This window comes from Hibiscus syriacus, unplaced genomic scaffold (assembly GCF_006381635.1).
Source record: "Hibiscus syriacus cultivar Baekdansim isolate YM2019G1 unplaced genomic scaffold, ASM638163v2 tig00111238_pilon, whole genome shotgun sequence".
Classification (NCBI taxonomy): domain Eukaryota; kingdom Viridiplantae; phylum Streptophyta; class Magnoliopsida; order Malvales; family Malvaceae; genus Hibiscus; species Hibiscus syriacus.
This window is the reverse complement of record NW_024063030.1, coordinates 381120-404308: the sequence shown is the minus strand read 5'-3', so window position 1 is coordinate 404308 and position 23189 is coordinate 381120. Positions and strand designations below refer to the sequence as shown.

Genomic DNA, 23189 nt, shown 5'->3' with positions numbered 1-23189 from the left:
TCTTTTCATCTTTCAGCACCACAAGCGCTCCACGGAACATCTTCATGATTCTTTTTCGTGTTTCAATCTTGCTTGCATTATTATCCAACAATCCGTAGGATAATAAATTTTTCTTCAGGCCTTTCACGTGCTGCACATCTCGAACAACTTTAATTGTTCCATCATACATCTTCAATTTGATGGTTCCCACACCAATGATCTCTAAGGCATGATCATTGCAACTATACACAGATCCTCCTAAGATAAGTTCATAATGATGGAATTATTCTCTTCTTGAGGTCATGTGATATGTTGCTCCTGAATCAATGAGCCATATATCTGCAAATCTTTTTCTACCTTCCATAGTGGTTGACGCTTCACAGCATAGAGCATCTCCATCATCTGAAGTGTTTGCAGTATTGCCTTGTGGATTGGAATTTTTATTTAGACTCCAACAATCCTTCTTCAAATGACCTTTCTTTCCACAGTTGTAACACTTTAAATTCTTCTTGCTCCTCGACTTTGATCTACCATATTTGTGACTGTTGCTTTGGCCACATTCTGTTGATCTCTCACTCATCGTTGTCATCGTTGTCATCGTTGTCAATGCTTCTGCTTGTTGCAGATTTACTTGTTCTTCCTTGTTCTTGCGCCGATTTTCTTCTTGTAGAACATCAGTTGCAACGTCATCGAAGACTAGACTAGTGACATTACTGTTTGTTAAGTTGATGATGAGTTGATCATACGAATCCGGTAGATTTTAAAATAGAACTTTAGCACGTTCTTGTTCTCCTATTTTACAGCTTAAGGATGTAAGCTGAGAAAATAAAGTGTTCAGTGTATTTAAGTGCTCCGTCACTGAAGTAGATTATGGTATACGGAGAGTGTACAATTATCTCTTAAGGAAAATTTTATTGTGCATCGATGTGACCTCGTACAATTTGGTGAGATGATCCCATATCTCCGTAGATATCTTCTTTTCCTCGATGCTTGACAATACTTCATATGCTAATGCTAGATGAAAGTTTGCCATAGCATTCCCGTCTATTTCGATCCATTTGTTGTCATCTGTGAAATCCACCGGCCTTTCACTGATAGCTGGTAGACAACCGTCATTCCTCAGGATGACCTTCATCTTCAATTTTCACAAAGAGAAATTTCTCCCATTGAATTTTTCAATATCAAATTTCGTTGCCATAGCTTCTTTTACGGATAGCTCCCACTATTTCACTATCGTGAATAGTTCTCTGAAACCTTCAAAGAATGGGTAATAACTTCTTACTTTCTTATGTTGGAGGATCCACCTTTTGGTGGCAACCACAAAGACAATAAGCATATATTACACACTCTAATCTGGCTCGAATACCAATTGTTGCTGAAGACGGCTATCGGATAGAGCAAAATCGCAACTGATAATTTGAGAAAATAAAAATGAAGATAAAAGAGACACAAACTTTACGTGAAAAACACCTAAATAATATAGGGTAAAAACCACGGACAACGGTAGAATAATTTCACTATGAGAAAATAGGAATTACAACTTCTCTCGATCTACCAAGGAAAACAATGATAATTCTCTTTTGATAAAAAAGAAAAACAACTCTCAAGAAATTCTCTAAATTCTCTCTAGTATTGGAAGAAAGCTAGAATGCTTTGGGATGGTTTTGAAGCTAAATGAGCAGGGTATTTATAATTGAAGCTTAAGGACTAATTTGTAAATACCTTAAATTACAATGACTAAATGTGATTATCCCATTTAGCAATTTTTTCAACAATTATCAGCTACCTTTTAGACCATTGCACTAAATTCATTCGGTGCAATAAATGCACCGATTTCTTCTTTGAATTTCAACAAACTTCACATTTAGTATCTAAACTATTACTTTTGTTTTATTTTTTTAACCTTTTAAAACTATACCTACTGTTTGTATCTAAACTAAACTTTAGGTATGATTTTAAAAAATAATAAAGTTTGGGTATCAAAACGGAATCAAAGTAATTGTTTAGGTATTTAATATGTAGTTTACTCTTTATTATATTTACTCCAAAATTGAACTTGCGAAGAACGAAACACTGAAAATTAACAAAGTTCCGAAAATACCATTTCTCAAATAAAGCCCATTAACAGTCCTCACAGTCAAATAAATCGGGTCTCTCACCTTAAACCCCCAAAAGGAAAAAGAATATTCTCTCTTATTTTTATAACTTTCCAATATTCCTCTCAATTTCACAGTCATGACTGTCATGACCCCCGCCCCAATCGATGTATTCTCTCTCTTATTATTCTCTTGAATTGTTTTCGTTTTGATTAATTGATGTCTTTGGAGTTTGTTTAGGGTTTTTCTTTTATCTTCAATTTTGATTTCTTCGTGGATTTAACTGCTTCTGATCTAGTTATTTCTGGGAATTTATTTGATTACTTATTTTTTTCCAGCAACAGGAAGACGAGGAAATGCTTGTGCCACACTCTGATTTGACCGACAATCACCAGCCCATGGAAGGTACTTTTTTCTTATAAAATAGATAAGTTCCAAAGTATTGCTGCACTTGTTTCTTGTGGGCATCACTCGAAAAAGGGTTTGATTTGGTTGTGATTTTATGTCTCAATTTGTTAGTTGTATCCCAAACCGAGACTGTAAATACTTTGGAAAATCAACCAGTGGAGGATCCTCCTTCATCAAGATTCACTTGGAAGATTGATAACTTCTCTAGGCTAAACACTAAGAAGCACTATTCTGATGATTTTGTCGTTGGTGGTTATAAATGGTACATTGCTTATTCCCCTTACTTTTCTGTTTTGGCGATAGTAATTGAGGATTGATACTCTTGGTTTTGAATTTCTTAGGCGAATATTGATATTTCCGAAGGGTAACAATGCGGATCATTTGTCTATGTATTTGGATGTTGCTGACTCGGCAAGTTTACCCTATGGGTGGAGTAGATATGCACAGTTCAGTTTGACAGTAATTAATCAAATTCATAATAAATTTTCAGTCAGAAAAGGTATTACCCTTTTACCTTGCGTTTCATACACTTACTGTTTAAGTAATCTTTCTGGATTTGATCTTGTATGTGAAATTGCATGAGCATCGGTTTTCTTTCCCAATATAAGAACATTACTTATAGGTGATTTTGTTCTATTTTGTTGAAGAGTATGCTTTTGTTATCCTCTGATGAAAAGATTAATATTTGATGCAACTATAGGTAGGTCATATCTGATTACTTATCACATGAGAAAGAAACGTAACATTTTGACATGTTTATGATGCTCTATTTTTCAATGGGGGTTTCTTGATATCATTATCCGTTTTGATTATTAGGAGACATGACTATTTTTGGCTGATTGTATTTATTTTTCAAGTTTAGAGGATATTCTTAGAATGTTGTATTCCTAGAATGTTGTATTCCGAGAATGTTGTATTCCGATCTTAATCTTTTGTAAAATTCCTTTTTTGTCCTTGTGAACACAGTGCTTCCTTGTATGTACAGTGCTTCCCTGTATGTATAACATCTGATCTATGTTCATTTTTGGGAACTTGAAGTGGATTTTGTTGTAACATTGTATAGAACAATGTTAAGGTTATTAATTTTGCTCATATCTGACTTTAACATTGCAGACACACAGCATCAATTTAATGCAAGAGAAAGTGACTGGGGTTTTACATCCTTTATGCCCCTTGGCGAGTTATATGATCCTTCCAGAGGGTATCTTGTGAATGATACTTTGATTGTTGAAGCAGAGGTTGTTGTCCGTAAAATTGTGGATTACTGGGCATGTGACTCAAAGAAAGAAACTGGTTATGTCGGTCTTAAGAATCAAGGAGCAACATGTTATATGAATTCTCTGCTCCAAACTCTTTATCACATTCCTTACTTCAGAAAGGTAATTGCTGATGCTCTCTCTCTCTCTCTATTTTTTGAACTGATGTGTTTTTATTCAGTATTGCTAATGTGTTGAATGTTACCTTTCAGGCAGTTTATCACATGCCTACAACTGAAAATGATATGCCATCTGGAAGCATTCCTCTTGCTCTGCAGAGTTTGTTTTACAAACTCCAGTACAGTGACAACAGTGTTGCAACGAAAGAGCTGACCAAATCTTTTGGATGGGACACATATGATTCTTTCATGCAGCATGACATTCAAGAACTTAATAGAGTTCTATGTGAAAAACTTGAAGATAAAATGAAGGTAAAAAGCTTCAATAATTTTTCATCCCAAATTATTCTAATGTGAAACTTTTTTTTTGATAGGAATGGAAGGCCTCGTTAAAAATCCCCTTCTTGATTAAAGGAGCTTAGGGGTAAGCTCCTTAATCAGCGGAAGGAGGAAAAGAGTGCATTCTAATGTGAAACTGAAGTCAAAGTTTTGATCACCTCTCTTATGCCACCAGGGAACTGTTGTGGAGGGCACCATACAGAAATTGTTTGAAGGCCACCAGATGAACTACATTGAGTGCATTAATGTGGATTATAAATCTACAAGGAAGGAGTCATTTTATGGTATTTTTTCCTTCTTCTGAAGACTGGTTGGAGTCTGATGAGTCTTGTTCATCATGCGATGCTAATTTACTTTTACCTAAACCAGACCTTCAGCTTGATGTTAAAGGCTGTCGAGATGTTTATGCTTCTTTTGACAAGTATGTAGAAGTTGAACGTCTTGAGGGTGATAATAAATATCATGCTGAGCAATATGGATTGCAGGTAATCTTCTGTTGTAAGCTTCTAAGAGAATACCAATAGAATGATTTGAGCATACACCAGAAATAACTTGATTACTGATAACTTCGCTTTCAGTTAGATCAGTTTTCATTAATGCAAGAGCTGCATAAGAGGATGCTATTTGTCCGGCATGAACAAAATGTGTGGTTCATTGTAGCTAAATGTTGTGTTTTGCAGTATCTGAATGACTTTAGCTGTTCCTGTCAACCCAAGCATTAATTTGTTTTTTGTATTGTGTACGGCATCATACCCGATTACATGTTACATCTTTTCCCATTTAAACGAATGGATTTTCATTTTGGATGATGTTATTTCAGGATGCTAAGAAGGGCGTGTTGTTCATTGATTTCCCTCCAGTCCTTCAACTTCAGCTTAAACGATTTGAATATGATTTTATGCGAGACACCATGGTCAAGGTTAGTTGTTATGACATCTTAGATTTATGTGGTTCTTGATCTTTGGGTTATCTGCAGTCCAAAAGCCTCCATTATTTGTGCACAATGCATTCAAATACATTTCAATCATTTCCTTTTCACAGAGTATAGAGCCCACTAGTTCTATATTCTTGCTTAACTCTTACTATACCTAAATGAATATTGCAAAAGATAATCATTGATATCTTGAGTTCTAGAATTGGTTGGCATGTTCTGTTATAGTTTTAACTTATAAATGAATTTTTTTTTGGTGTGGGTTTTGTTATCCAAACCGGTGTAGTCGATATCATTGTGGTTTTATTATAAAACTAAATGGTACCAGTATCGTGCCATTTGAGTTTTTCTACTGGTCTTACTATTCGTATCCACCTCTCAGTTGGTATATAAAACAAATGCAAATGAATAATTTACTTCTTCTTTTTTTCTTTAAAAATTATGGATCAAGATAATCAGTACAATTCTAACGGCATACTGTTTTGAACTAAAGCTTTCCACTACATTCGTAGATTAATGACCGTTATGAGTTCCCTTTGCAACTTGACCTTGACCGAGATGATGGAAAATACTTATCACCAGAAGCTGATAGGAGTGTTCGGAATCTTTACACGCTTCACAGGTGCATATAACAATTAGCATTTATCTTGTTTCCTCTGTTCTTTCCTTTCAATGTTCTGATAATCGTTAGGTAGACAAGGTGCGGATGCACAGTTTTATGGGCCAGAAATATTGCTTTATGGTTTATTATTCTTATAATAATGTTTGTTGCTCCAACATTGTTAAGGATCGGTTGATTATTGAGAGTGATAGAAGGATGGCAGTGGTCTGGATTAAGAATGTTGAATTATGTCCAGATGTGTATGCTTTTATTGTTAAAGACATAGTTGATAGGCTTAGTGTTTTTGAGGGTGTTGTTAGATGGGTTGCTAGGACAGCTAACTTAGAGGCTGAAGCCTTAGCTAAGGCTGGAATAGGCTGACTTCTGTGTTGTTGTTTATGGTTGTCTTATGGTTTTCTAGTTTCTGTAAGGGGTGTATTGGTGTGTTGTATTTATTTTGTAATTTTCTTTATGTTTAATGAAATCTTAAGGCACTCTTTTCCTCCTTCCGCTGATTAAGGAGCTTCTCTACGATCTCCATTAATCAAGAAGGGGTTTTTTAACGAGGCCTTCAATTCTTATAAAAAAAATAATGTTTGTTGCTCACATCTGAGTTTGTTTACAGTGTCCTCGTTCATAGTGGTGGTGTGCACGGTGGACATTATTATGCATATATCAGGCCAACTCTTTCTGATCAGTGGTATGAATCATCTTCTGAAGCATCTTAGGGCGTGTTTGTATGCTTGTTCATTGAAATTCTTAAGATGATTTTAGCAGATATTTCACATTTTGAAGTTCTATAAAGGGCTAAATATGTCCATGTGGCCTTGATGGGGAGAGCCTATGCATAGCCAATTTTTGATGATGTTTTTAGGTCTTTCTTGCTGGATCAACAATTGACAGATTTGGTGCTAGCAGTCAAGCATTCTAGTGCTAATCACATGAAAGTTTTACCAAGTGCTTCAGTCAAATTGATGCATAATCTTCTTCCAAGCAAAAGAAAAAAGATGTCAGATTGATTTTTAATTAGTTGTTGGATAAAAGAATAAACTGTTAAATTCTTAGGCTGCTGCATGATTATTAAATTAGTCGATGCTGATTATTAAATTAAGAGTCCGGAGTGGTGAAAATATTACTTATTTTTATATATTTACTGCATTCAACTTGTGTGATTTTCAGGTATAAATTTGATGATGAAAGAGTAACCAAAGAAGATATGAAAAGGGCACTAGAGGAGCAGTATGGTGGGGAAGAGGTACCTTTTGTTGAACAGTTTTTTTTTAATTTTTTTTTTCATATTAAGCCTTTCAGATTTAAATTATATATGTATCTTTGAGGTTTTGATTTTAATGGAATTTCCTTATGATGTGGCAGTTACCACAGACGAATCCTGGATTCAATAATACTCCTTTTAAATTTACCAAATATTCAAATGCGTACATGCTTGTGTATATACGAGAAAGTGACAATGTCAAAATAATATGTAATGTGGATGAGAAGGATATTGCTGAACATCTTAGGGTAAGATGCCACTGTTAATATATTAACTGCTGCAAATGAATTGAGCCTAAAGGTTGTGGCAGGTGGGGAGCTTGGATTGTAAAATTAACAGGCTCCCAACTATAGGGTTGAGCATTAGTTTTATTGTTCCAATGGTCCTAAAGGATGTCGAGTAATATGATTTCGAGTAGTTTATCAACTAAGAGTAGAATAACATATTGAATAGAGAGTTGATCAACATATTGAATAGAATGGCTCTTCTCAAACTTGGCTTGAAGAAATCAGTGTGATTCAATATGATTGTCTCTTGGGTTGCTTTATCAAGAGCAAGCGCAATCAGCTTCTTACCAAGCTGCTATCATGCGAGTTTGAGTATTCTATTTTGTCTTAAGAATTATACTTGTATCTAAAGTTAATAATTTGAGATCCCGTCCTGACAATCTAATATGGAATGTTTTATAACTTCTCCAGGAGAGATTGAAGAAAGAACAGGAAGAAAAAGAACATAAAAAGAAAGAGAAGGCAGAGGCACACCTTTACACTATCATAAAGGTTGTTGTTTGAGTCATTAATTTAGATAATGGTTTGAGCATTTTTGAGTGTACTTTCTAATAGCTATGTTTGTTTTAGGTTGCACGAGATGATGACCTTGCAGAGCAGATTGGCAAGGATATTTATTTTGATCTTGTGGATCATGATAAAGTCAGGAGTTTCCATATTCAAAAGCAGACGACTTTCAATGTGTTTAAGGTATGATAGAAGAGACAAAAAGATTTTGTTTCCCATTGTTTTAATTGATGTTTATGGTTATATATATTTTTTGGAATGATTGGGGTTTTTCACCAAATTGGTACTCTTCTTTTCCTGTTTTCCTCTTGATTACTACCTTTTTAATGATGTTTCATTAACCATATCAAGTTGAATCTTAAGTTATCTTCTTGTTCTTTTTTATGATACATTGTGGTTCTATTTGGCTGTACATGTTATGATTTTGTTCCTGATTTACCATGTTTCAATGAGCAGGAAGAGGTTGCTAGAGAGTTTGGTGTACCAGTGCAATTTCAGCGATTCTGGTTGTGGGCCAAGCGTCAAAACCATACCTACCGTCCAAACCGACCATTGACACCTTTGGAGGAAACACAATCGGTAATATTTCTCACCATAAATTATTATACCATGGCTCAGAAGTCTTTTTTTGAGGAGTATTTGTTTCTAGATTTTGCTCCATCCCTTGTTCAGCATAGTTTTGTATTTAACTGTCTGTCTTTGAAAAATGCAGAATAATCAAGGAAAATGTGCTCTTTTATCAGTTTGACAAGGATCTAACTCTGTGCCTAATTGTCTCTTCCTCATTGTAGGTCGGAGCCTTGAGGGAGGTATCAAATAAGGTTCACAATGGAATTGGTTGATTCTATATTTATAGTTACGTTGTTTTATGGTTGTTTTGAGTTTTTGGTTGGTGGGGTGTACAATGGTTGTATCTTATGTAAATTTATGGTTCAATAAAATCCTAAGACACTCTTTTCCTCCTTCCGCTGATTTTTAACGAGGCCTGAAATTCTTATCAAAAAAAAAAAATAAGGTTCACAATGCAGAACTAAAGTTGTTCCTCGAAGTTGAGCTTGGACTGGTAATTTGGTTTAGCCTTTCTAATCAGCATGTTTCTTCTTTGATGCTTGAACTCTGTCCAATGGTGTTTTCATTCAGATCTTCATTCTCACCCCCAAAACTAAAATTAAGAGATCCAAACAGATTGACCTGATTTGGTTCTAAAAACTTTCTAGTGCAAAAAAGTTATCTGTTGTTACAGTAGGAAGGAATAGAAGTTAGGGGTTAGTGAGGTTTGAAACTGGCTGTATTTTACTAGATTCTGTAGACAAGTTCTGGTTATGAATCTTGCTAAAGCCATATGATCTTTTGTTTTTTGTTTTTCTCCTTTGCCTTTGATAAATGTTTGGGTCTTCTCTTATTTGCATCATGATGTTGGACATGATTGTTCAGGATTTACAACCGATCACTCCACCATATAAAACAAAAGAAGATATTTTGCTTTTCTTCAAGCACTATGATCCAGAGAAAGAAGAGCTTCGGTAGGATGTCTCTTGTTGTCTATATCCCCTTGATTTTTGGATATTTACGTAAAATCTTATATGTGTTATCTTTCTATTCTATTAGATATGTTGGAAGGCTGTTCGTGAAAAGTGCAGGGAAGCCAATAGAAATTTTGTCCAAATTGAACAAAATGGCAGGGTATGGTCCTGATGAAGAGATCGATCTTTTTGAGGTTAGCTTCTATTTCTTTTCACAGTAGTGCAATTTCAGTTCTCAGTAAACTCCTTCCTGTCATTTTTCTTTCTTATGCTTGCATTTGAGGAGTCTTCTGATCAGAGGATTTTAACTCCTTTTTCCTTTTGCTGTTTTAGATATTTTTACTAGTTATTTTGGTAGTTGAAGCTAATGTATTGGTCTAGATGTGACATTTTTTCCCTTTACTGGATTTAGCTGGAATTAATTGGGCCTTTTCTAAACTGTTTTCATCTGAACCGTTGATGGTTAACTTGTTTAGCAGTACCCTGTATAACTGTAGTTTTTTGGGTTTTGGGTTTGGCTGTGACATGGTATTATTTTTCATCTGATTAATTTGTCCTAACCTTTTGCTCGACTTTGGAATTTTTTATGAGGCATAATACTTTGGTTCTGCTTTAATTTCCAGGAAATTAAGTTTGAGCCCAGTGTTATGTGTGAACCAATTGACAAGAAAATCATATTCCGGGCTAGCCAGGTACACATTGCATTTCATTTGGAGTAATTTGTTTTGATCATTTTAAAGTGTTCTATTCATCTATCATTTTCATGGCAGCTTGAGGATGGTGACATAATTTGCTTTCAAAAGTCCCTCCCTCTTGAAAGTGCTACTCAGTACCGCTATCCAGATGTTCCTTCATTTCTGGAATATGTTCATAACCGCCAGGTACATTCTCTTCATCCTTTATGTCTACAGTTCTCTAGTCAGTGAGCTTAAACCAACCATTTTCACTGGATGAGAAGTGTGAAGGTTGAACTGTCTGTTATATTGCTGCTTTTTATAAGTTCACCTTCCCAACATTTGCTTGCAATGAATGATTTGTGGTAGGTAGATCACTCATGCTTCTTTCAGTCCTATCTGATGCCTGGACCGCTTTTGGAACTGTTTGGAGTCATAAAATATGGCTAGTAGTTTGATTTTCTCTCATGAGATTCTGGGGCTAGAGTGCAATTTATCAAGCACTTATTTTTTCTCCTTCAATGATTAGCCTGCTAAGCTGAAGCTTAGTGATATATTTCTTCAGGCACATTTAAAGAATTCCTTGGCCAGTTTCTGATCTAACATTTGAGGAAAAATATGCCAAAGTATGATAATCATTGTAGATGGATTAAAGCAAAAAATGAATTAACTTTTAACATTGTTGGCATAAGTTGCATTGTCTTAATGTGCCCTTACATTTGATTGATGAGATGAAATTTAAAAGTATCAATACATTTTACTGCTGAATAAGCCATTTCTTTCTGTGTTCATTTCCCCAATCGGAAAGCATCTCATTTTTCCTACTCTTTGAAAAATTCATTTGGTGAATGAAGATAGTAAAAACACATGGATCTGCATTTTCTATTAAAGAAACTATAAAAATCACGTATAAGAACATAATAATTCGATATGCTTATTTTCCTCATAAAGGTGCAGTGGATTGCATAAAAAAACTAAATACAAGAAAGCTGCCAATAGAAGTTTCACTTATTGGGTTGATTAATGAGTGTACCCCTTTTTCATTTTAATGCCTTTATTAACCTCTATTAACCTTCATTCTAACTGAAATTGAAAAGATCATGATAATCCTTGCCAAATACATGTTGCTCTTTTTTTCAATAATATATGCAGGGATATTGTTATTTTCCATCTACTAAAGATATCTTTTGCCTTAATAGTCTTGAAACTATTTTAGCTCACTTTTTTGTCTATTCATGTTTTTGCATGTTAGCCTATTTACAAGGATATACTGCTACAGTCAATCACTCTGTCATTTTAAGTGCTTCTGATTTACTTACCATAGCAATTGAGTGTCTACTGTGACTTGGTTCTGTAGATGGATACATAGCATTCCTTCATTATTTAATTTTATTTATTTTTTAATTCTTAATGTTATTTGAAAACACTTAAACAGCCTTTTCTATTGTTCTTTAAAAAATAAAAGGAGAAAACATTCATATCTAAGCCTGGTCTTCTTAATCTGTTGGTCGCAAAGAAATGTTATTTATTGATCTTTTTATTGTAAGAAAAGCTTGATGATATTTTAGGAAACGGATCAGAGTCATCTCACTTTAGTATACATTCATAATCCTTGATGAAACATAATTCTTACTAGAATCTTCTCCGATCTCCTTATGTAGTAAGAATCATCTCTCCTTGGGGCGGATGACCAGCTTGTAAAGTTCCTTTTACTCTGCTGTTTTGACTAGAGTGACACTGTCTTTTGATTTTGTCTTAAGGTCATTAATTCAACATGTAAAATTCTTGGATTATTGTCTGAGTTTATTGATCATCAATGGATATTATCACACTAGTTTGGAAGGCACAAGCGTTCAGTCATATGTGCTCTAATAAACTCTTTTTTCCACAAGCTTAAAGTAACATTAGCATTTATTTCTTTCCCCTTTTTTGTGGTAGGTTGTGCACTTTCGGTCTTTGGAAAAACCCAAGGAAGAAGATTTCTGTCTGGAGATGTAAGTTCGAATTTTCAGTTGAAGTTACCTTTATTTTTTACGTATCTTTAGTAACTGACTGGTAAACTGAAAATTTATTGTGTCATAATTTGTGCTATTTTTATATGCATGTGAAGATTAATGTTTTATACTCCGTTCTCTTTTGAATGTTTAGGTCAAAGCTTTATACTTATGATGATGTTGTTGAAAGAGTAGCTCAGCAACTTGGTTTGGATGATCCATCGAAAATCAGGCTTACTTCGCACAACTGTTACTCTCAGCAACCTAAACCTCAGCCTGTTAAGTATCGTGGAGTGGATCATTTGTCAGACACGCTGTTCCACTACAATCAGGTAATCAAATGGCCTTAGTAATGCACATTGAGAAAAGCCTAAGGATGAAAAGGCTAAAAGCTAACCAGCCAGTTGAATTTGCTCTTTGACAGACTTCTGATATTTTATACTATGAAGTATTAGACATCCCTCTGCCAGAATTACAAGGTTTGAAAACACTGAAGGTAGCATTTCATCATGCTACAAAGGATGAAGTGAGTATGATCATATTTAAGAGTTTCAATGAAAGACGTCAAAATTTTGTTTTAATGCAACAAAATTCTGTCCCATCTTATGCCAGGTTGTTATCCATACTATTAGGCTTCCAAAACAGCACTGTTGGTGATGTGATTAACGATCTTAAGACAAAAGTAGGTTTCCTTTCATTTTATTAGTTAAATAATCACGTTGAAGGAATGTATGTTTTGTGGGCCTTTTCTTAATAGAGTAAAACTACAACTCATCATTTTGAAACAGGTGGAGTTGTCTCATCCTGATGCAGAACTGAGGTTGCTTGAAGTCTTCTATCACAAGATCTACAAGGTGTGAATGTCATCTTTTCATGGTTACTTTCACTGATCTCAGTGTTTGATGAGAATGTGAAATGAGCAGAAGGAGCATTTTTTACATGTTTGTTTAGTTTAAGTTGACATGGATACCCAGTGTACCTACTGTCAAACACCATAGTTTCTATTCAATCCTCCAATGGCATTGGTTTAAAACTTATCATTTCTTGTTGGAAAGTAGTTACCTGGTATAGTTTTTTTTTGCTGCATATTGCTGTATGCCTCATGTTTTTTACTCTTCCTGATTTTCTAATTTGGGTTTCCTGGTCATTTCTTATTTTTCTTTCTATTTATTTCATAATGTTGTATGTTTCCATCATGTTTCCACAGATTTTCCCACCTAGTGAGAAGATTGAGAATATAAATGACCAATACTGGACACTGCGGGCAGAAGAGGTCAGTTGCTTCCCTTTCCCCTTTCGTCGTGTCATATACATCCATCACATCCAGATGGAAAGAATGCTCTATATGTCTTCTCTAATATATTGAGTGCTGGTTTTGATGTTTTTCCCTCGGTGTACAGATTCCAGAGGATGAGAAAAATCTTGGTCCAAATGACCGCCTTATTCATGTTTACCACTTTACTAAGGAGACAGCTCAGAACCAGATGGTAACGAGCGTGTTGCATTATCTTATTTTCTGTTTCCTTGCTTCCTGATCAATATTATCCTTACCACTTTTTCCGTGTCCTGTTTTTGACAGCAAATTCTGAATTTTGGCGACCCCTTTTTTTTGGTGATTCATGAAGGTTAGACTTTGACCAAAATAAAAGTCCGAATACAGAAGAAGCTTCAAGTTCCAGATGAGGAGTTTGCTAAGGTTTGTCCTAAGTTAACCTTGTGCTCAGTAATTTACTCTAATCATACTGCAGTCACTCTTGCTTCTCTTCTTTTCTCTTTTTGGGTTCAGGGAAATAGTTATGATTTGATGCATGTTAGGAGCCTCAATTGCTGCACGTACACTGTTAATATATATGATATATATATATATATATACTGAAGTGGCCATTTTTCTTTTCACTTTTGTTTGAGTTTATATATATGTATATATATATATATAAAATTAAATTTACTTGAAATCTATTTTCTTCAGTGGAAATTTGCCTTCCTCTCACTTGGCCGGCCGGAGTACCTTCAAGATTCTGATATTGTATCTAGTCGTTTTCAGGTGTGTGCACTAAACCTACAGATATTTGAAAGTTTTTGTAGTTTTGCTATATGATTGTTCCTTAATTTTGTTTCTACTAAACTCAGAGGCGGGATGTTTATGGTGCTTGGGAGCAGTATCTTGGATTGGAGCACTCTGACAATGCTCCTAAAAGAGCATATGCAGTTACTCAGGTAATTGCTCTTTGTAAAAAAGTTTTGAGTTACGTATGAATTTCAGTTAAGGATGCATCTAGCATTAGGAATTAGGATGTTCTTTGGTTGTGTATGCTTTGTCTTCGAGGCTATATCTAATCTAGGTGCTTTTTATGCAAGTCCATGAAAATTAGCCTTTGATAAGCCTATGTAGTTGACTATAATTTGATAATTTTCCATGCTTCGTTGCAGAACCGGCACACTTTTGAGAAGCCAGTAAAAATCTACAATTAGGGAATATTTTAGATTACCTTGATAAAACATTTCACAAAAGTCTGGCTATCTACAAGGATTAGAGTGGGGAGGACACTCATGACAATGTGAGGCAACGAGTTAGCATTAAGAGTCTGCTACATTTGCACGTTGATTTGTCAGATATGTAATTCTTTTTGATAGTGTGGATTGGAATGACTTCCTTATCTAATCAGGCGTGCTGCTGGGAATGTCAATTGTGATCGCAACTTCCATGTTTAAAGACATGGAGATCGAGGTTAAGGTCAGTTCTATCTCGAGTGAGGAGGTAAGTTGACTGTGTAAGTTGACAGTACATGAACAAGATTTTGGATTAGTGAAATATGTATACATAGTGAAGAGTACGTGGAACTTGGGAGGCTGTTGTCATCATTCCCCACCGTTTGCTCCTTGATTTTGTCCATGTAGATGATGGATACATTTGGCGAATATATTGTTGCCATTCTTTGTGGAAACCCTGCAGTCCCAAACTCTTGCTTTTATTTTAACATCTTCCAATTGCATTAAAATCTTATCATCCAGTGTTCTTTAATCAATCCATTCGTATTTCATACGTCAAACTGTTTTTCTGTGTTTCATCATCCTTTTATTTTTTGGTGGAGGGGTATAAAAATGGTAATTATTATACTAATAACTAGGAATATCCTCCAGCGTTTCGGGTGCTAACATTTTAATAATTAAAAAAATAAATATTTTTATTTTTCATTATATTTTCATTAACAACCATTTCCAAATTATTTATTATTCAAACGAAAGTTTTTTAAATATCATAACTATTATAACGATTATAAGTTATTATATCGAAGGTTGCCTCTTTTTGTTAAAATTAAGATTATAATTACCGTAGTAAATTTTGTGTATTTATTAAATTAATACGTACTAAATCATTATATAAAAATTAAAGTTATATAAACGTTACATGATAAGTGTAGACACCCATTTTCTTAAAAGATAGAACTAGCAAGAGTTCATCTCCTAAGAGGACTCTTCCACCATCATATCTTTTAAAGCAACAACCACACCAACAAACATGCAACAACCGAGCAAGGAGTCTAGTTGCATTATGATTCTATTATTAATAGGATTCTAAAAATAGTTAGTTTTTTTCACTATAAATACATGTAATCCTCCCATTTGGAACACACGATTTACATAGAAGATACAGAGGAAAGCACGAAAAAATACAAAGGCAAAGCTATTGTAAACGATTCGAAAAGGAAATAAAAGGTAGCATCTTTTTTTACATTGATTCGTTCATTTCTCGCATGTGCATGTTATTTTTCTTGAGATTTGGTTTGAATAACCCAAAGCGTGGGTTGCGCCGATGACCAAAAAGGGGTAGGGTTTCGAAGTTTCGAACCTAGATCTACTCCCGAGGCATGTTTATTTTTTTTAAAGTATTTAATATTCCCCCTTAGTCAATCTTAATCTTTAATTTACCTTTAATTTTACCCTTTAATTTTACTTTTATATTAATTTCGTCCCCTATATATATACTTTTAATTATATTTTTTATTTATTTACTATATTCCTTTTTTTATTTATATTATATTATTTTTATTATATATATCTTATATCATTATATATATATATATATATATATGTATAGATGTATTAATTTTCTCCATTTACTATGTATATATATTTTTTCTTAATATTATATTTTATACATCTTTATATATATATATATATATATATATATATATATAATATTCTATTTTTGTTTTTATTTATTTATATATATTATATTTTTACTTTATTTTATTTTTTTCTATTATTTTTTTCTTAATATCATGTATATCTTTATTTTTTATTTGTTTTACTTAGTATTATATATTTATTATTTTTATTTGTTTTAGTAAATACTACTTTATATGTACACATTATTTTTATTCATTTTTAATTTCTTTTACCTTTTTTAATTTTTTTACTCCATTAATATTTTCCCTTTATCTGTGTCTTTGTTTTTTTAATATTTTATTCATTTTGTTTTTTTTTTGTTTATTTTTTATTATTTTTTACGTGTTTTGTTATTTTCTATTTTTTCTTGTTTTATTTATTATTCTCACGTTTGCACACTTGCTATCTTAATTCGATTTTATACTCTGCTACGAGTCAAACATTTTTATCTTTTAAGGGTATTCAAATCAATCAATTGTAAGTAATTTGAATCAGGTCTGTTAAATTTTAATTTCGAATTTTCGCAACTAAGACAACCGGAAAATTAATTGGTACCCAAAGGGCGGTTCAAAGGGTGTTAATCCTTCCTTGACCGTAACCGACTCCCGAACCCGACACATTTCTGGTAAAAACGCAGATCAGGTAAGATGGTGTCCGACCCACCTAAATTCGTTTTAAAATGGTCGGTGGCGACTCCAATCCACATTTTTCAAGTCGATGCCCAATTTCGGGGCCCAACCGAAAGACGGTTACGACAGCTTGGCGACTCCGCTGGGGATAGGTAAGTGAGTCAGGCTAAGGTAATTTCCAGTTGTCTTTTTAACGAAAAGGGTAAGTTTAAATTTTAAGGTAACATTTCGATCCTTTTTTACTTACTTTTGATTATATTTTCGGGTAAATAGTTGTACTAATCGTTTTCTCGTGATTTCAGCCTTCAAATCTTTTTCATTTAAGTCTCTATACCCGAGCTCCAAACCCTGTCTTAAGTGGGGGTGAAAGAGACAACTTCGTGTGAATTTATTCACCATGCGGGCCTAGCAAGTAGCCTTCGGGATTCATATACCTTATGTCTTCGTGTGAATTTATTCACCGTGCGGGCATAAGGGAATGTGTCCTCTCGAGTTTAAATTAGTCCACATAAGCCTGTGATGGGTTTAGGACTAAGGGTCTGGCAAGCCCAAGGGGGCACCGACAAGAAGAACTCGGATACCATTTTTAGAACCTAAACCGGGAAACCATGGAGAATTAGAGCCTACCCCAAAACCACATTCCAAAACCTAAGATATTTTTACCCTAACCATTTTCTTTTTTGTGTTTTTTTCTTTCTTCATTTTTTTTATTTTTATTTTACTAATCCTTTTGCCTTTGTGTTTGTTTTCTAGCATTTGCATCATAACAAGAGGCTATTGATCCTTAAAAAGCGTTTGTTAAACATAAAATAAATATGAATTAATGGACAAAGGTGTTGTAATACAAGAGATTAAAAACGCTGAGGCACGACTATGGTCCGAGAAGACTCAGAAAGAGAAGGGAGACAATCTTCAGGGAAATTATGTGTCAGAGTTTGTTAGTTACACATCTGTCAACCTGAAACAAAACGATGTCCAAGAACTGCGAAATATTTGGGACAGTTGGTGGAATGACAGAAAGCAGAAGTTCAACCAACGATATGGTGATATTACCCTCTTACTCCATGTCAAGACTGATGAGCCCCTGCTCCGAGCATTAATTCAATTCTGGAACCTGGGATATAGTTGTTTCACCTTTAACCGGGAGGACATGGTGCCCACAATTGAAGAGTATACTACCCTACTGCACTGCGAAAACATCATACTAGAGAGGGCATATATCAAACACATCAAGAGTCAGCCTTTCAAGAACGGACTAGCTAAGATTGCAGGGGTTGATGAAAAATGGGTGACTGATCGACTTCGATACAAAGGTAACGAGGAAGTAATTGAGTGGATTCACATAAGGCAACTAATGAAGAACCACCCTGATGAATGGAAGACTATAGACCTTTTTGCACTAGGTCTGTACGATCTGGTTATCTTTCCGAAGGCTTTGGGCTGCATCGACGCAGCCGTGGTAGAGTTATTCGAACAACTTCCAAGGCGAGTCAACCTAACACCGGTCATATTAGCCGAAACCTTTCGATCTCTCAACCATTGCAGAAGAACTGGCGGAGGAAGGTTCGTTGGGTGTATTCAGCTCCTTCAAGTCTGGATTCACAGACACTTTTGGAAGACTAATGGGGTAGCCTATCGTCGATTCAGCACTACCTATTCACCTTTGGGAGAATTCATCACTAGGAAATGGCATGAAGGTGTTTCAAAGGAAAAGTGGATGAAAGTTTTTACACATCTTCAGGATCGGGATATTACCTGGAGAGCCCCCTGGTTGTTCCTCGGTGACGTTCTTTTCCGGTGTGGGGATTCTGATACTATGACCTTACTCAGACTTTAGGGTAAAATTGGGTATGCTCCGTTGTTAGCACTTAGACAGTATGGAGCACGTCAGTTTGTCCCTGTAACATGCGGGCTAGCTAGATCAGAGTTTGTGTATAATGGTGACAGTTATAAGAAGAGGATCAAGGAAGCAGTTGATTCGTGGAAGAAAGTATATTGTATAAATATTGTGGCTGCCAGAGACATGCTTACTCCGGATTATATGGAGTGGTAAAGACTGAGAGAGAATGATAACATCCTGGTGCCAGAATGTGAAGACACCCGGACCATGGAGGAACATCTCAGGCATGTCCCTCTTCTGAACTTGAGATAGCTAAGGCGGAGTTTGAAGCTGTGAATAACGAGCTGAAACAGAAGGTTAAAGAACTGGAATCTGAACGTTATCAATGGAAGCTAGATGCCGAATCTCAGAAAGATAAATCAGACAAGCTGGAAAGAGAACATAAACGAGTCCGTTTTGAGCTCGAGGATTTGAGAAAAGGGTATCAAGATAAAGTCAAGGATAATTCCAAGTTGAAAGTAACCTCTGAATACTGGAAAGACGAAGTTCATAGCTTAAAAAGAAAGTTCGAGGGGTCTGATGAAAGAGCTTGGAAAGAACAGTTGAAAACTGCTCAGAGGCGCTTAGCAGACAGTCAACATCAAAATCAATGCTTGAGAATCCAGATGGCTGACCTAGAAAAATAACATGAGAGAGATGGAAAAACAATATCCGAGTTAGAAGTTATTGTGGATGGATTCAAGAAGCAAGCAGCCGAGCTTAAGATAGTACCCTTCGACGGAGGTCTGCAGTGGCATTTCTGTTGGGAGCAAGCACAACAAAGGGTGAAAGATAGTGACGCAGTCATCCGAGATTTCTTGGATCAAGTGCAAAAAGCAGCCCGTCATCTTCACGGCTTGGCAAGAGAAGCTGGAGTGGTTCGACAAGGCATTCAACCAATGACAGATGAAAGCAGAAGACTTGTCAACCTACTAGAAATTGTTCGGGGTCTAGAGAATTTAGTCCGAACGTACCTTTGATTGTTTTTTATGTCTCTTACAAGATAAAACATTTCTGTATAAATAAGGATTATTTATAATAATAGACACTTTTTTGGATCAATGCCTCTAAATTGCATACATTGTGTATTGTATACTTTGCATTTTATATTTTATATTTATTTTTATATTCTCCATGTTTTTACATTCATATTAACTAACAGAACATGTCTCAGAAAGGGAAAGAGCAAACACTAAATTTATCGCCGCAAGTATTAAATATGCATCATCCACATAATACTCGAGCAAAGAAGAGACAAATGGAGGCCATAATGGAAAAACTCGAGGAAAACATGGCAAGACTGTAAAAAGAACTAGAAGATGAGATGGCTCAAAACAATCAGAGCACCCTGGAGTCCATCAAGAAAAACCAGGAGTCATTGGTCGACCAAATTGTAGCTAAGTTATCGGGATTACAACAAGCTAGTGCAGTAGGGGGAAGTCCCTCCGAGGGGGTAACCATATCACCAACCCCACAAGTGGTTATTTCACCTGGGATCTTACCCAAACCACAAGAAAAATCCTCTACTATCAAAGGAAAATCATCATCTGTTGTAAAGGTGTAAACTTCCACAACTAATCCTGATAATTATCCGGATGATTACAATATCTCGAATTTCAATAAGATGACAAAGCAAAAAAGATGGAAGAGAAGATCAAGATGTTAGAAGATCAAATGAAGATGGTCCAAGGGGACCATGATTATTATGGAGTGGACACAAAAGAGCTGAGCCTAGTTTCAGGTTTGGTGCTTCCGCCAAAGTTTAAAGTTCCTGAGAAGTTTGAGAAGTTCGATGGGAACAGCTTCCCATCAGCCCATATCACTATGTTTTGTCGGAAGATGATAGGATATGGAGAGAATGACCAACTCTTGATCCACTGCTTTCAGGAGAGCCTGTCCAGTTCAGCTATCTGGTGGTATAACCAACTCAGCCGAACTCATATCAAGACATGGAAAGACATAGCCAAGTCTTTCCTGGAGCAATACAAACATATTAATGATATGAGACCAGATCGATTTATGCTACAAGGCCTGGAAAATAAGCACAACGAGAGTTTCAGACAATACGCACAGCATTGGAGGGATTTGTCTGTGCAGGTTCATCCGCCCTTGGATGAAAATGAGACTAGAAAGTTGTTTGTATAAACCCTGAAGACACCTTACTTCGGGCACATGGTGGCAATTACGTTGGGAGGTTTTACAGACCTAGTCATGGGCGGTGAAATGATCGAGTTGGCCATTAAACAAGGAAAAATCGATGGAGAATACTCCAATAAAAAGTATCCCACGAAGAACAAAGACCGAGAGATCAACAATGTCAACACTTACAACGTCAACAAGGGTGTTACAATCTCAAGCTCAAAAAACACTGCAGCTGTTCCATCTGGTACTTCAAACCAAGCTCAGAGAGAACCAAGGAAAGAAAGGGAAAGGGAACAGATCAATCCCATTCCCATGACATATAAAGAGCTATATCAACAACTCTTCGACACTCATATAGTGTCACCTTACCCAATGGATCTGATGAAGCCCCCGTACCCGAGATGGTATGACGAAAACGCTCACTGCGAATATCATGGCGGTGTGCATGGACATTCAATCGAAGGTTGTCTCGTATTCAAGAGGCTTGTACAACGAATACAGAACAAGAATTGGATCACTTTCGACTCTGAAACACCAAACGTTGCCCAGAATCCCTTGCCTAATCATCCGGAGACCAGAATTAATGCAATCACCACCGAAAATTGTATGAGAATTAAAATCAGTGTTTCAGAAATCAAAGCTCATCTGGCTTGGGTATGGAGCCAAATAGTAAAGACAGAGCTTCTTACACCACAGTCATGTGCAGCAAAGGGTGAAGGTGGTAACTATTGTTGTTATCACAATGAAGAGGGACATAAAGTGCAAGAATGCTCTGAATTCAGGACATTAGTCTAGCTCATGATAGACCAGAAAGTGTTGGAATTTTACGAAGAAGTTCAGGATTCTCTGGAGGCAGATGTTTACGCTACCGAAGAATCATCAGACAAAAGACTCGGTAAGGGTAGTCATTTGGTTATTACTCCTAAACCAAAGATGATAACAGTAACTCCGCAAGCAAAGGTGGTGATCACGCCACCTCGACCTTTTCAATACAAGGATAGTCGGCAAGTGTCTTGGAAGTACGAATGTCAGGTAAGCGCTTCCAAAGAATGTGACAACAAGGTGGGGTAAAGACCACTAGAGCCATTCAAGGAAGATGTGATGGCTATCAATAAACCTATAAAGGAGAAGGAAGCTAAAGAATTCCTCAAATTCTTGAAGCATAGCGAGTACAGTATTGTAGAACAGCTCCACAGCTTACCAACGCGCACTTCAATGTTGGCACTTTTATTAAACTCTGAAGCACATCAGGAGGCATTGTTGAAAGTCCTGAATCAAATATTTGTGCCACAAGACATACCAGTCAGCAAGATGGATCGACTGGTAAGTAATATTCAAGCTAATAATCTCATCTCATTCTCAGATGATGAGATTTCATCCAGAGAAAGAGGTCGAACTAAGGTATTACACATCACTACTTATTGTAAGGGGCATGCCTTATCGAGTGTGTTGATCGATAATGGCTCAGCCTTGAACGTGATGCCTTTGAGAGGCTGCCAATAAATACCTCTCATTTGAGAGCCTACCAGAACGTGGTTCGAGCATTTGACGGGACCAAGAGAGAGGTAATTGGCAAGATTGAGTTACCACTAACGATCGGACCAGCCACCTACAATATTGAGTTTCTGGTGATGGATATTATACATTCTTACAACTGTCTTTTGGGAAGGCCATGGATTCATCAAGCTGGTGCAGTACCATCCACACTGCACCAAAAGGTTAAATTTGTTATTGACGGGGCCTTAGTAATTATCAATGTTGAGGAAGATATTGTGGCAAGTGTGACCACGGAGGCCCCATACATCGGAGTAGATGAAGAAGCAGTGGAATGTTCATTCTGTTCCTTGGAATTTGTGAATGCCACCTTTGTGGCAGAAGGAAGAACGATTCCTGGACCCCGGTTTTCCAAGTGTACCAGGATGGAGATCATGCAAACATTGGGATAAGGTGCCAAGACTGGAAAAGGGTTTGGGAAGTTTCTGCAAGGGAGGATTGATCCAGTCCTTCCTATTTCAAAGCCAGATCGGTTTGGGCTCAGCTTTCAGCCCAGTTACCATGAGAAGAGAAAAGAAGTTCAGAAGAACTGAGAGAAAAGACTAGCCAGGTTGACTGGAAGTGAACTTCAATGGGAACCCATGACATTCCCGCCTCTTTGCCACACTTTCAAGTCAGGTGGTTATGTATTTGAGACCACCTTATCAGACTTATAAGCGGATTTGGAAGATCTGAGCATCAATGTCGTGACCACTGGAAATGTTGACAGCGAAAATGAATCTGGGATATGCCCTCTGCCACCTAGGTTCGTGCCTAGCAGTTGGTCGGTCAAAGAACTACTTGTGGTTTACAAGAGTCTTTCAGAGTAATATTCAAACTATCCCTATT

General features: G+C 36.0%; 1 pseudogene; it reads left to right on the top strand.

Annotated features, from left to right (window-relative positions):
* Positions 1 to 2139: 2139 nt before the first annotated feature.
* LOC120157156 lies at positions 2140 to 14919 on the top strand (annotated as a pseudogene).
* Positions 14920 to 23189: the final 8270 nt, after the last annotated feature.